This window comes from Bos javanicus, chromosome 9, assembly GCF_032452875.1.
Source record: "Bos javanicus breed banteng chromosome 9, ARS-OSU_banteng_1.0, whole genome shotgun sequence".
Lineage (NCBI taxonomy): Eukaryota > Metazoa > Chordata > Mammalia > Artiodactyla > Bovidae > Bos > Bos javanicus.
The window spans coordinates 102,090,073-102,103,337 of record NC_083876.1 but is presented as its reverse complement, the minus strand read 5'-3'; the positions used below and the strand labels follow the sequence as shown (position 1 = coordinate 102,103,337).

Sequence of the window (13,265 nt, the reverse complement as noted above, 5' to 3'; positions counted from 1 at the left end):
TGGAAACTGGAAATCCACAGCTATAGGAGCTTAGGGTCCTCGTGGTTCAGAGAAAGAAGAGAGTCCTGAGCAGAGATTATTCCTGTGGAAAAACTAATGACCTTGGATCCCTAGTTTACAGGGTCTATAAAGCAATTCCAGGTGGTTTAGGACACGTCTAGAGCAAATCCTTTAAGGCTTTCGTGCAACATACAGGTGTATTTCTTTCTTCCTATCCTGGGGGTAAGGAAGAAATTCCAGGTGGTTTAGGACACGTCTAGGGCAAATCCTTTAAGGCTTTCGTGCAACACGTAGGTGTATTTCTTTCTTCCTATCCTGGGGGTAAGGAAGAAATTCTTATATAAGACTCAACAACAACAACAAAATATATTTGATTATATGAAAATTGGAAGGTCTGTTCATCTTAAAGCCACATCGAGAAAGAACACACAGACTACAAAGGAAGAAAATATTCTCTGTGCACTTGAACTGAGAATCAGTGTCAAGAATATATAAAGAACTAAAAGCAATAGTAAAATGATAACCCAGTAGGAAAAAAGTAGTGGCAAAGCTCTGCCAAGCATTTCAGAGCAGAGACAACACAACATTCAGCGAGGACATTGAGAGGTCGCCGCCCTCATTAGTGGTCAGAGAACCACACACCACAGTGTCTGATTCATGGGTGGGTGGAGGGGCAGGGGAGGGACTGCTCGAGAATTTTTGTGAGCTGCGTGAGTTCCAGGTTCCCAGCTGCTGCGGTTTAGAGACTAAACTCTAGTAAGGAGTGACTTAAAAACAGCTCTTGAAACATACAGAACACAGGCAACAAAATCGGAACCAAACATTCCTCCTCACACACACACACACACACACACACACACACACACACCCTGCTAACGCTGTTGGATGAACACATCAGGAGAACCACAGACAAGACTCAGGACAGCCTTGCCTGTAGCTGGGCAGCTGGGGGTGGAGAGCAGAGGGGTGGGGACGGGGGAACACAGATGTGAGCTGCAGTGTGGCAGTCCTCTGCTCCAGTCGTATATGTCTTGGGTGTTAATCAAATAACTAACACCAAATGAATAAATAAAATACAAGACGGCTGGAGAGACAAGCGTGAACGGAAGGCAGGAAAATGTCATGACTCAGGGGCAACGGTTAGTTCCATTGTATGAACTTGAATTCTACTTAAAAACACACCAAAGAAACAAAAACACATTGATGCCAGAATTGACAGCACGTGAAGACGTCTGCTGGCTCTCGGCAGGGTCTTGGGGAGCCAGTTCCAAGCTGGAGGCATCCAGGAACCCTGCTGGGAGATGCTGGGAGAAGCAGAGGCAAAGGCGTTTTGTATGAGCCCGGCCTGCCGTCCATCCAAGGCAAGTCACCACCCTGATCCAGTAAGGCTGATGCCCCTGTGAAAGTGGATGTCTGGACGCAGGGGGAGGACGGTGAGAAGACCCTGGGCTCTTGGACTCCAGGCCTGCAGGCTGGGAGAAGAGACATTTCAGTGTTTGAGCCCCTCCCATCCGTAGCATTTTGTCAGGCAGCAGCAGCATCCTGAGCTGACTTACACGGTCACACCTCGTGACGTCACCACAGGGGCGGGGCCTTACAGCTGGTAGTGTGAGCTCCCTGCCACCGCCCCCTGGTGACTGAAGGTGGAAGTTACCTCTTTTCAGGGATGTCAGCCCTGCGGTTTGCAGGCTGGGCCCCAGGCCACGCAGGGGCTAAGTGTCACATGGGGATCTGAGCCGGGTCTGCACCTCCAGGTCCCAGCTGGCTTCGCTCCGACAGTCTGGGGTTGTTTCCTGAGACCGGCGGGGAAGTGCTGGTGCCTGGGCAGGGGGAGGGCAGTGGGGGAGGGACGCAGAGGCAAGGCTGAGGTTCTCCTCCAGGCCCTGGTGGTCTCTCTCAGCCCAGCCACGGCTTCTGGACCCTCTGGATCCCAATTCAGAGTCCACTGCTGGTGGTCTCTGCCCCTCTCCCCCACGGCTCATCCTGGGAACCCTGTTCAGATGGACCCAAACTTCCAGGGACGGTCAGGGCCAGCCGGACCTCCGACTGTTCCCTCGGGCGGGTGAGCACAGCCTGTGACCTGTGACCTGTGACCATAGGAGCTTCCTCCCACACCGGGAAGCCCGCCTTGCTTTCCGCAGTGGAAGTTTATAGCTCTCCAGACCTTCTCTCTCAAGCTCGAGTCTCCAGACTACAATCCCCGTCTCCAGGAGGGTGAGTTAATTTAGCCTGACGCTCTCTTTTTACCTTCCTTTTTTGGTTGGCTAACTTTTTCAACTAGGTCACTGCCTCAGAAGTCATTGGGCGGATCAAATGCAGCAAAAGCCAGCAATTAGTCAGGAGCTTAACCACTGTCCTGTGAATTGTGCTAAAAATCCATTGCTTCCTTCACTGTTTTGAAGACTCTGTGTTGCTGACAATGATGTGCTCGTTGTCATCCAAGCCTGTGCTGAAAGTATATCTGAAAAAAGGTTTTCATTTGTACTAGCTTTGTTTATATAGCCCAGACGCTAAATAAAACTTTAGACTTGAAAGATCTACGTTTTTCAGTGACTTGCATATCGTGTTCTGGAATATCTGAATTGGCTCCAACCACCTTTCTGTGGACTTTGTAACTTAGCCGTGTTTGTTCATGGAATTCTTCTCTTAACTAAATTCCCCAAACCCTGGCCCTCCTCTCAAAACTGCATTTTTCCTCCTTTTGGGGCTTTAAAACACGCATCATAGCTCTGAACAGATTTTCCCTGATACCTGTAAGAACTGCTATTTTCGCAGCAGGAGGAGCCTGGACTTGGCTTCACACTCCAGCAGAGCAGGCTCCATTCCTTTCTGCCTGCTGGGCCGCCTCCTCCCTGGCCTCACCCTCTGCCTTTGAACTCCAGACGTCCTTCTGAGGCTTGGCCTCCCCGGCTGAGCCTGGGCTTCCGGTCAGGGAAGTGCAGAGCCGCACCCTTTGGGTATTTACTGCAATTCTGGTTACAAGCACAAAGAGCTAGGAAAGCCTCGACTCCGAGCCTGAGCCACGTCTTTGTACTTTGCTGGGTCTCGAATCCCTGTTACTTAGAACGGCAAGCATTTTGCTGTGAGGAACCAGCCTTCCCCTATTTAACGAGCAATGAGATGCTTCCCGGGTGGGTCAGGTGTTAAAGAATCTGCCTGCAGTGCGAGAGACCTGGGCTCGATCCCTGGGTCACGAAGATCCCCTGTAGAAGGGAATGGCCACCCACTGCAGTATTCTCGCCTGGAGAATCCCATGGACAGAGGAGCTTGGAGGGCTATGATCCATGGGGTCACAAACAGCTGGACACACGACATGAAAATAGGAATTTTTGACCTTTGCTAACATTGAACAGATGGTGCGTTCCAAAGTGAGATGACTGGGTACAGAGAAGGATGAACAAGAAAGGCAGCCAGGGGTCAGGAGTGGGGTGCCCTCCTCCTTGGGGGGAGGGTGCATCCCCTCCAGCTTCGTCCAAGGACAGCCTTAGGGAGGACCACATATTCCTTGACAGGTCACTGGGCCTCGTGTCTGATCCCATCTGGGAACTTAGGATGAGGCCAGGCAGGGCAGCAAACCTGAATGGGGGTGAAGTCACGGTTCTCGGGACAGCAGCCTTCCTGGGGCCAGCTGAGCTTTTGAGGTGCAGACTCCGGGACGCTGGGTGTGTGCTCGTGTGTCGTGCACGCCCGCGTGCGAGTGCACGCTCACATGTGTCAGTGAGGAGGGCACAGGGGTGGGAGATAGGCTCGTGGACAGGACACGGCCGCGTGACTGTGGGCCTTCCCAGCTCCCATCCAGCGTGACTGCTGCAGGGGCCCCGGGGCAGCCACAGAAGTGACCACCGTGGCGTCTTGCCACACAGTCACACCCCCCACGTCTCTGGAGGCCAGAAGTCTGAAGCCAGGGGGTGAGCAGGGCCAAGCTCCCTCCAGAGGCCCTGTGGAGGAGCCCTCTGCCTCTTGCAGGCCCTGGCGGTGGCCGCAGTCCCCGACCCAGGACGCACCCCACCCATCCCTGTCTGCATCTCCACGCACTATCTTCCCTGTGCCCCTGTGGCTTGAACTCTCCTCTCCTTTTTTTTTTTTTTAACAGCCACCAGCTGCTGGATTAAGAGCCCACCCAAATCCAGGACTTCCTCTCGACATCCCTAACTTAGTGACCTCAGTGAGGGCGCCATCTCCAACTGAGGTCAGAGTCACAGGTACTGGGAGTTAAGACCTGGGCACATCTTTGGGGGAGCACGAGCCGACCTGCCGAGAATGCCTGGGGCTGAGCGAGAGGGGCGGACGAAGTCCCGGTGACTCAGGGTGGGGAACTGCCAGAGTCCGTGTGTCGCAGTGCTCAGCGCTCTGACAGCGAATCCCGTTAGTGGGCTCACAGTGGGCCCCAGGACCTGGGGGTGAGGAGGGGCCTACGGCAGCAGGTGGGGGAGGACCGAACATGGGACCCTTGGGACGCGGCCACTCCCGTGGACGCAGGGCCGCAGCTGGAGTCCTGGGCGCCGTGTTGTGCCTCCCGTGGCGGGGCCCCCCGTTCTTCCTGACTGTCTGCATCTCCACCCCTTCCTCCTAGCGCCGGCTCCCTGCTCCTGGCAGGGACTCCACTGGGGATTCCAGTCTGAGGAAGTCACCTGGTTTTCAGGGGAAGATACACTTTGTATTCTAAACCTCAGCAGCGGCCGGACCTCACTCAGGACACCCTGGTCCTGCAGGAGCACGTGCTGCCGAGATGCCATCAGGGGCCCTGCCCTGGGACCGTGCGCCTTCTGCTGCCACCACGCAGGGCGTGGAGGGCTGTTCTCGAGGGGAGGGTCTGGAACGCTGCCCTTGGCCGTGTGCTCATCCGCGTCTTCTCCTTCGGTCGTCCTCAGAGCAGGACACGACTGGATTCAACATGCCGCGTCTCTGTCGGCTGCCAGGGCTCTGGGGGTGTGGAGGGTGAGCACTCACGCCCAGGGTAGAAGGCACTCGAAGCGCCAGATGGGCTCTGGGCCAAGTGCCCGCTTCTGCTCTGATCCCCCCTTCTCCAGGTCGGATGACGAGACACCAGTCCTCAGTGGGCCGGCCTTCCGGCAGGCTTGGTCACAAGAGAGTCATGGGTCTGCCAGGTTTCGCTGGCATCGGGTCTCACAAAGTGCGGTCTCCTTTTCCTGCAGACACGCCAGGGCTCTCTGTCCCCACTGCTGTCGTCTGGGGGTGGCAGTGACCCATCTGTGGGGCTGGGTCTGTGCTTTTCCCAAAGTGCTTTCCCACAGAGTTCCCCAAATAACCCTCGACTGCCCTGTGAGTGCGGTAGAGCTCCTAGTGTGTTTACTTCAGTATGTAGATGTTAGAGTTCCATCCCTGGGAAGATCCCCCGGAGTAGGAAATGGCAACCCACTCCAGTGTTCTTGCCTGGAGGAGCCCGTGGATGGAGGAGCCTGGCAGGGTACGGTCCATGGGGTCATTAAGAGTGAGACGCGATTGAAGCAACTTTGCACAGATATTAGAAACTTGCTTAAATTTCCCTAGATTTCCACAGAAGTCATTCTGTTGGTCCCAGAAGCTGGGTGGATTTATTTCTGAAAAACCGGTGAATTCCTGTAACATGAGACCTTTGTACGTTTCGTTTCCTTACCGGCAGTCGTAGGAGGGAAGGAAGGCACGATGTCTCGTGGTCACGTGACGTAACCTCAGAGGAAGTGGCTCCTCCCGTGCGCAGGCTGGTGTGGGGAGCGTTTCCTGCCCCTGCGGCAGTGCCGTGAGCCACGCAGGCTGTGAGCCACGCAGGCTGTGGTGTTATCAGCCCCGGTTCTATTAGCTGCGCCTCTAATAGAACTCAGGGAGAGAGGCGATTTGGGTTCCCATCTGTGCTGTGAAGTTAGCAGCTCTCACGGCCATGTGTTACACTATGCTCTTTTCTCCTGTGAATATATGTTCACAGATACATGTGTATGTGTGTGCATGTGTATCTACATGAACACACACATTTTCTTTCCTCAGCTTTACCACTTTCCGCTCTTTTCTTACAAAAGTTGCAATCGCTTACTGATAACGGGTCCTTTCTCTGTGAGATCTGTTCTGCGTGCTGTGTGCTTAACACGCACGCCGTCAGAACCAGTCATTTCTTTTACGCGTGATTCCACTGATCACAGCTAGGGCTGCAGGCTGCCCGAGAACATCGCAAAGTTTCCCAAGATGATAAAGCTCAGGCAGTCGAATGACCAGCCAGGGACTCCTTTCCTTGGCCCTTGCAGGGCTGGCTTCAGTTCTACACAGCCCTGCGTTCCAAGGCGTGTGCTGTGACCTCGCCTGGGTATCACGCTGACCCACAGATCCAGCTTTCCCCGGAGACCTCCTACCTGTTTCCACATCCCGCTCCCCCCCACCCCCGGCCTACCTCCTTCTCGGCAAAGTGCTGCTCTGCACGAGGACCCACGTGCCATCCCCGTGGGGGGTCTCAGGGCAGGTGTGCTTGGCCTGGAACCACCAGGCCCTTCTGTTGAAATCTGGATGCCGCAGGAGGGTGTTGACTTGGCAACTCTTCTCTTAAGGCCAATCTGGTTTTTTCGTGCCTGACGATCACCGGGCCGGCTTCTCCTGCACCGGCTCAGGGATCATCATCAACAGAGCAGGGTTGGAGCGCACTCCTGGATTGCTGAGATTCTAGGAAAATGCGGGATTTGCCCATGCGATGCAATTAGTAATTCCACAGAATGATGAAAGCTGCATGAGGAAAAAGAGAACCACCAATAATTATGGTCCGAGCTGTAATCTTCAAAGATGTTGAATGGAAGCTGAAGGAAAATATCTAAGACAGCGTGTGCGGAGCAGTGAATCACAGCTGGTAGTTGGGGAAATCGTGGTAAAATATTTAAAACCAAAAGTCCCCGGGGGGCCTGTGGTCATCTAAGACATTTTGTTAAAAGCCAGTGGAAGCAACACAATACATCTAAGTACCACGTGAAGGTCCAGCTAATTTTTTTATAGGTGTGTGCCACAGAGAAGGAAACCGAACAAAAGCTACCCTCAGGTTGTACAGGAGGAAAATTCGCAGAGCTTTTTTCTTCAAACACGTGCCAGCACTTCTCACGTTCCAGGCTCTGTGCTGGCTGCTGGCATTAAGTCCATCCTCCGAACCAGCCATGGTCTCTGCACCTGTGAGTCCTGGATCCCACGGAGAAGATTCACCAGAAACACACGTGGAGAGGAACCCACACCATGGAGGAGGTGACACGCTGCTGAGATGTGGAGAAGAGGGTCGTTGCGGATGGCGGGGATGGTGGAGGGGAGGGCAAGAGTGAGCAGATTCCTGAGCTCTGGAGTGAGCCCAAAGTGAAGAGAAGCTGGTTTTCTGGATACAGACAGAATGCGAGGATTTATGTTCACGACGGGAGAGGTGTGCTATCAGAGCCTGACTGAAATAGACAGCGTAAGACAGCCACACGGCTCCTGGCCCTCGGGAGACACCCCGTGGACTGAAGAGCTGAATCCTTGAACAGGGTCAGGAAGGACTAAGAAGAACTCGTTAGCAATAGATTTATGACGACCTACTGACGACCTACCGATGGTGCTGGAGAGAGCCCGGCAGGTGCCCCAGCTCCTGAGGTCAGGGTCACGGGCCCCAAGCTTGTCCTCACCTGTGGGGCCTTAAGAGCAGGGCTCTTGGCCTCGAAGGGGGACTTGACTCTCTGCGGAGCTGGGTCTGCCTGTGGCCCTGTGGGACGGAACATGGCTGCCCTCCCGCCTGGCGAGATCCAGCACTGCCCTCTGCCTCACCATCTAGTCAAGAACTCCCAACCACTCCACAGGCATCATGCTGCCTCAGGCAAGAGCGTGGGGCTGGTTTCAGGATCTGGTGTCCTTTGAGTGCCCGGAGGTGAGGCGATAGCTGGAAAGAGCAGAGTCTGGAAGAAGAATCCCAGCAATACGGTCACCTTTTGCAGGACAGATACTAACGGAGTTTACTCCGTGCTAGGCTGGGTGTGTAATTGTTTCCAGGCCCAAGACCATCCTCCTGCTGATCACACAACAGGCCGGTCAACAAAGACACAGGCGGTCGAGGCGAGAAATAGCAACTTCATTCGGAAAGCCAGCAGAGCAGACCGAGAAGATGGTGGACCTGTGTCCTGAAGATCCACCCTGCCTCTTTTATACTAAAAGAAGAGGGAGTTAAGTCCTGGTTCTGGGCAGCCCCTGGAGGGAATGTGTTATTAATAATTTCTTCTTCCTTCAGCTATCCACAGGTGGGCTGGTCGGGAAATTTCCTGTGAGCTAAATAAAGGTATTTTACTTCAACGCCCAGGTATTGGAAGCAAGGTTCCCAGAGATGGGCCATTATGTAAAAGTTAAGCTTATAGACAGCATCTGTTGAGTGTTCCCTGATGGCTCAGTGGCAAAGACTCTGACTTCAGTGCAGGAGATGCAGGAGACGCTGGTTCAGTCCCTGGGTCAGGACGATCCCCTGGAGAAGGAAATGACAACCCACTCCAGTACTCTTGCCTGGGAAATCCCGTGGCCAGAGGAGCCTGGAAGGCTGCAGTCCATAGTACCGCAGAGTCAGACACGACTGAAGGGACTTAGCCCGAGGAGGGTGTGGAGCCTCCCGCAGGCTTGAGCTGGGGTGCGTGCGGGACATGATTTCTTTGTCCTTCTGTCGACATGAGGTGCAGGGATTGTTGACAGAACGCAAGCCCTTTCCCCCCAGTGAAAATCCATCTTTCAGATTATAACAATTTTCTACCTGGTAACAAAAACGTCCACATGCCTCAAAACACGTAATGTGTGTGTTTCCTGAGCTGTTGCTTTTGTTTTTAGTCGCTCCTTCGTGTCCAACTCCTTGCGACCCACAGACTGCAGCCCGCCAGGCTCCTCTGTCCATGGGAGCTCCCAGGCAGGGATCCTGCAGTGGGTTGCCACTTCCTCCGCCAGGCGCCTGCATTAGAGGGCTGCAGAATGACTCCCCCAGCCCTTTTCTCTGACTCACTTCGTGGAGCAGACAGCCTGGTCCTCTCCTCCCCGGGGCTCAGTCAGCTATTGTTTCCCTGTCCTGAAAACACTCCCACCCCAGGCGCCGAGGGTTCCAGGCCAGGCAGGAAATAATTCATTGTCTGGTGCCTCAAAGCCACAATAATCCAAAACATGACTTGCTTTTCAATACCGACTCCGCGCCTGTCAGGAGTCGCTGTGCGTTTGGGCGCAGAGGCTGTCGGGAGGGAAGGCGGCGATGCAGGCGGGATCCTGCGTCAGGAGGTGGAGTGACGACGCAGGAAACGGGCGAGGGGCCTTCTGTCCCCGGGGGGTGGGGTGGGGGGCAGGGCTGGCAGACACAGCGGCACAGTGGTTTCTGTCTGAGCGTCAGCTCTTAAACCCTCCGCGAGGCACCCGGTGGATGCCCAGCTTCTTACCTTGCTCAACACGTATTTCCCATTTGTGTTTGTACAGCGCATATGCTTAGCTGCTGGTGGGACCCCATGACTGCATGCCATGTTATTTTTTCCATTTATCTCACAGGCAGATTTCATGTTTTTGAAGGACTCTGCTTCCCTGTCAATTTTAACGATGTTATTGCTTCAGTCCACCGTAGCTGGTGAATCTGCAATGACTCAGGGGTTAAAACTAAGCTCATCATCCAGGGAGCGTTCAGTAACGGGGAAGGGAGCAGCATCCTTGACCTTGAAGGCGGTCCATCAGCTGCCGCCCCGCCCTCCCGGGGGATGGAGCCGCTTCCCCCCACCCCCTCCCAGACAGGAGTGCCTCCCGATGCCGCTGTCTAATCTGCCTTTTCTTACATCAGATTCACCTCCCTTGCTACCTTGTTTTCCTCTGGCTTTCCGTTGCCTAGGATACCAAATAGGGCCGTGGCAGGGGCTGAGTGAGGGCGGGGGGCTGCGTGTTCTCCGGGGCTCGCCAGGTGGAAGGGGGGGGCCGCCTCTTTATCCGACAAGAATTTCTGCAGCCGCCGGCAGCCTCATTAGGGCTTTCCCATGCCACCTCACAGAGGACGGCAGGCGCAGACAGAAGTGAGATGCTAACCCGCTGTACCCTTTGTCCAGGCCCGGCGGACCTCCGGGCTGAAGCATGCATAATTCAGAGCAGCTGGTTCAGTGCATGGTGCTCCCCTTAAAGAAAGGGTGGCCCTGGGGAGGAGGGGTCGAGGGACAGAGGCTGGTCTAATTAGGAAGACCCAGTTGGGCTTAATATTTACGTAAGGCAGAGCTAAAAATTTCTCAGGTTGTTGAGAAAGGGAGAAAGTAAGAATTTAACCTCTCAGAGCAGCAAGATAAGTGGAAGGGAAGTGCTTTTTAGTTTTCACGGCATTTCGCCTCTGAAACAGTCTTTGGCGGGTATGGTCAGAACACAGGCTTTGATGCACACGTGGGCTAAGGCTGCCTCTTTTAGAAAGATTTCTGAAATCATCAGCGCTTTTTCCCGGGACCTGGTCAGGTCGCATTATCTCATGGGATTCACAGGACCATTTCGTCCCTGTTTTCCTGCGAGCAGACCAGGCTGATGGAGCTGTGGTCACGGCCTCCCGATCCTGCAGACCCTGCCAGGGACCCAGGCAGGCGTGCCCCTCTGTCCTGCTTCAAGCCGCTCGCCCGTCGGCTGGCCCTGGGGATGCCCACCAGAGCAAGCCAGAGGCCCGGCCGGCCTTGTCACCAGTTTCCTGCTCATCACCTTCAACCTCCGTAATTCAAAGAACCGTGCAGGAAAAGGGAAATAAGAAAAAGAATTCTGGTCCAAAATTCTGTAGTAATTCTAGTGTCATGCAACGGCAAGGATGTGTGTGTTTTCCATCTCAAGAATTCAGTGGAAGGTGGGGCTCCTCTGCTGGTCCTGTGGGTAAGAATCCACCTTGCAACGCAGGGGATTCGAGTTTGATTCCTGGTCGGGGAACTAGGACCCCACATGGCCAGGTGCAACTAAGCCCAAATGCCCCAGGTCCTGAGCCTGTGCTCTCTGGAGCCAGTCCACAGCAAAAGCTGAGCCCCGGAGCCGCAGCTGGAGAAAGAAGCCTGCCTGCCACAGCGAAGAGCCCGCCCTCAGCAGCAAAAGATCTGGCGTGCGGCAAGGGAGGGCCCGAGGGCCGCAACCAAGACCCAGGCCGCCAGATAGACACATGAAGTTGTACAAGCCACATTCCATCCAGAGAAAAAGGATGCAGCAGAAGGTGACTTTGCTCCTGGAACAGGGTGTCCCCATTTCTGATTCTTCTAGTCGTTCTTAAAACCCTCGACCCTCAGAGTCACCTGTGACTCCTGACTGCGCGGTGGGGTCTCGCCCTGCGATGGGGCCTGAGGGGGTGCTGGGGGTCAGGTACACCTGCACACGCGTGCACACACGCACACAAGCACACACACACAAGTACACACACACATAAGCACACATACACAAGTACACACACACAAGTACATACACACAAATATATACATGCAAACACAAATATACACAAAAAATACACACACACACAAGTACACACACACAAATATACACACACACACAAGTACACACACACAAATATATACATACAAATATATACATGCAAACACAAATATACACAAAAAACACACACACACACAAGTACACACACACAAATATACACATACAAACACAAATATACACAAAAAACACATACACACAAACACACACAGAAACATGCACACACACATACATACACGCGTGCTTTTTGTGTGGGGTGTGGGGTGTGGATTTCATCAAACCTTGGGTCAGTTGGGAGGAATTATTAAGTCATTCAACCCGTGAACACTGTCTGTTTCTATCTCTTCGTTTGTTGAAATCATCTATTGTCTCTTTCAGCTATGTACTGTATTTTCATTTTTTTAGGTCTTGCACTTATTTTGTTGAAGTTCTCCGTAAGCATGTTTTTTGTGCTTTTATGCAAGATTTTTTTTAATTTTTCCCAATTTTTACGTTGCTAATGTGCTTTTATGCAAGATTTTTTTACGTTGCTAATGCGTGTAAATATAATGGACTTGTGTTGGTATTGTTGGCGTCCTACAATTTTGTTCAATTACTCCATACCTCTGGAAGGTTTCTGCGGCAATTCCTTACAATTTTCTATGTACTTAGTCATGTCATTTGCAAATAAAGGCAGATTTTAGGCTGCCTTACCAGTGTGTGTAAGTTGTATTTCCATTCTTGGCTTAGCTCACTGGCTCGTGCAGCCTTGAACAGAACTGGGAGGGACACATATTCCTGCCTGGTTCACAGTCTTAGGGAGAAAAGGGTCTTCAAGGTGACCCTCAGGGAAGGCCACTGGTCACCCGCCCTGTGACACTGCCCCCTCCAGGCCCGGCGCAACTCCACGCCCTCGTCTGGGCCCGTGTGCAGGGCCTGGGGCTGCAAACACCACACTGCACTCGCAGCTGGGGGGACCCCCCACACAGGTGGAGCTGGAGACAACAGGCACGCTCTATCTCAGTTGCGTCTACATGAGCTTCCATCCTGGAGACAAAGCCACGGTGAGGTGGCTGAGCAGGGCTGTGGGATGCCTGGGCATTGTGGCTATTTGGGGGAGGTCCGCATGGGAGGCTCTGGGGGTCCAGACTCCCTCACCTGCATGCAGTCGGCCGACTCACCAGGCACCTTGAGGGATCCCTTTCCTCGCCTGTGGCCCGGCCAGGACAGCACCCCAGCAGTCTGAGGACTGAGCGACTTCCTGTGGGGACACGCCTAGGAGTGTGCACGCACACGTTAGCTGTTCCTGCAAAGGAAGCACGCGTGTTTCCCAAACTCATCAGACCAATACAGCCTATTTTTATGAATGTCTTCTGAAACTAATGTTTCTTGGAACGTATTTTTGAAAAATCTGTGCAGTGGAAAAACAATGGATTTTGGACTTAGACTCTAAATCTATGGGGAATTTTCTTTCATTCTTGGTGTGGGTGGTGTATTTCACTGAGTAATTTATTTGTTTTCAAACAGAGTGCATGGGAGGTAAAATATCTTTCTTTTACTCTCAAAGTTAAACAACAATTTGGCTGACTGTTAGGTTCTCATACTCTTTCCCTCGGGCTTCCCAGGTGGAGCCATAGTGGTAAAGAATCTGCCTGTCAATGCAGATGTAAGAGACATGTGTTCGATCCCTAGGTCGGAAAGATCCCCTGGAGGAGGGGATGCCAATACTCTTTCTCTCAAATTCCCTATCCTAACTGCTTTTTAAACTTATTTGTTCAGTTGCTAAGATGTGTCCGACTCTTTGTGACCCCATGGACCACAGCATGCCAGGCCTCCCTGTCCATCACCAACTCCTGGAGTTTACT

General features: G+C 53.3%; 1 long non-coding RNA gene across 1 annotated transcript; it reads left to right on the top strand.

Annotated features, from left to right (window-relative positions):
* Positions 1 to 489: 489 nt before the first annotated feature.
* LOC133254310 (uncharacterized) lies at positions 490 to 12,119 on the top strand. Its single transcript, XR_009738645.1, has 2 exons — positions 490 to 2,214; positions 4,094 to 12,119. It is a non-coding gene; the product is annotated as an uncharacterized LOC133254310 (long non-coding RNA).
* Positions 12,120 to 13,265: the final 1,146 nt, after the last annotated feature.